At 40.2% G+C, this 2,024-nt stretch overlaps 1 protein-coding gene across 1 annotated transcript in view; it reads left to right on the top strand.

Moving 5' to 3' along the window:
• IL1RAPL1 (interleukin 1 receptor accessory protein-like 1) overlaps window positions 1-2,024 on the top strand; it is a 1,809,453-nt gene that overhangs the window by 1,524,207 nt on the left and 283,222 nt on the right. The gene's annotated exons all lie outside the window — the stretch shown is intronic.

The raw sequence follows: 2,024 nt of genomic DNA, 5'->3' as shown, positions 1-2,024 counted from the left end.
TAAAATGATATGTAGAAAGCAGTTTTAGACTTGGCATATATTGGACTTCTGGTGTGGCGTTACCAGTTAATGCAGTAAACTGCAACGTTGGTTTGGGCCATTAGGGTCGGCAGTTCCAACTCACCAGCTGCTCCTTGGAAACCCTGTACAGGGTCGCTATGAGTCGGATCCCTACTCGATGGCACTTGGCAAAAGCAACAACAAAGTATGAAGTATTATTGAGGTCCTGGTGTGGTGCTGTAGGATAAGCACTAGACTGCAAGGGCAGTTTGAACTGCAAGGTCGACAGTTCAAACCCACCAGCCACACCTCGGAAACTCTATACAGGGTCACTGTAAGTCAAACTGACTCGATGGCACTAACAACAACAAAGGAGAATCCTGGTGTAGCCCTGTAGGATAAGTACTGGACTGCTAAACACAAGGTCGGTGCTTCAAATCTGCCAGCTGCTCCTCAGAAACCATGTACATGGTTGCTTTGAGTTGGAACTGACTCTACTGCACTTAACAACAACAACTAAAGGAATATCAGCAAGAAAAGATGTCCATTACGTACAATTAAGTGGGGAAAAAAAACTACTTGGTGAGTAATCTGTAAAGTGTTGTTTTTTTGTAAAGAAAAAAAAAGGATAGGTACTTAGTTCATATATAGGTTTACATACAGGAAAATGTGGAAGAATACACAATAGACTTTTTTAACATCGATTCTTTCCAGGGGTTGCGGGGTCAGTGAGTATGTTGTTGTTATTAAATGTAGTCAAGTTGGTTCCGACTCATAATGATCCTCCAATGAGCAGCTGGTGAGTTTGAACCACCGACCTTGTGATATGTTTTACTCCACAGTGCCACACCTAGCTAAAATTTCATTTGTTATTTTATATTGTTTTAATTATTTTAAATAAGCATATATAGCTTTTATAACCAACATGGAATAATTTGTAATTTCTTAAATATATAAACAAAAATGTGAAAAAACTCAGTTGTATATCTCGTAAGCTTATACAGGTTTGGTGGTATTTAAGCTGTTGTTGTTGTTGTTGTTGTTAAGTGCCATCGAGTCGGTTCCGACCCATAGCGACCCTGAACAGGGTTTCCGAGGCTGCAAATCTTTACGGGAGCAGAAAGCCTCCTCTTTCTCCCGCAGAGCAGCTGGTAGTTTCAAACTGCTGACCTTGCGGTTCGCAGCCCGATTCATAACCACTACGCTACCAGAGCTGTAGGTTTGTTTTTATTCTTACCCTTTCCATAATGGCTACTGATTTATTCTTAGGGAATCTCAGCCAAATCTTTGCCAAACTGTTTTTTTTTTTGTATTGGTGGTCAGTCTTAAAAGATCAGGAAACAATTTCTTTCCATTCTGCTAATCCATGAAATTTCCTTTATTTGATTTGCAATTAATGCATGCGTTTTCAATAACTTCATATGCATGCAAAAACCAGACAGTGAATATGGAAGACCGTAGAAGAATTGATGTATTTGAGTTACGGTGTTGGAGGAGAATATTGAAAGTGCCATGGGCTGCCAAAATAACCAACAGATCTATGTTGGATAGAAGTACAGCCAGAGTGCTCCTTGGAGGTCAGTATGCCCAAACTTCGTCTCTCATACTTCGGACATATTTGTTAGGAGGGACCAGTTGCTGGAGAAGGATATCATGTTTGGTAAGGTGGAGGGTCAGAGTAAAAGAGGAAGACCCCCAGCGAGATGGATTGGCAAAGTGTCAGCATCAATGGGCTCAAGCATGGCAACATTTGTGAGGTTGGCCCAGGACTGGGCAGTGTTTTATTCTATTGTGCATAGGGTCGCTATGAGTTGATACTGACTCGATGGCACTGAACAACAACAACAGTAATAGCCAAGTATTTAAAAATAAACAAACAAAAAATCATCAGCTTCTACCCAGTTTTTTAAGTATTTAATATATTGTAACAGTAAAACCTGCGATATGCAGATGATACAACCTTGCTTGCTGAAAGTGAAGAAGACTTAAAACATTTACTGATGAAGATCAAAGAGTACAGCCTT

This window comes from Chrysochloris asiatica, unplaced genomic scaffold (genome assembly GCF_000296735.1).
Source record: "Chrysochloris asiatica unplaced genomic scaffold, ChrAsi1.0 scaffold00018, whole genome shotgun sequence".
Lineage (NCBI taxonomy): Eukaryota > Metazoa > Chordata > Mammalia > Afrosoricida > Chrysochloridae > Chrysochloris > Chrysochloris asiatica.
The sequence above is the reverse complement of the archived record's forward strand: the minus strand, read 5'-3'. Positions and strand labels throughout refer to the sequence as shown.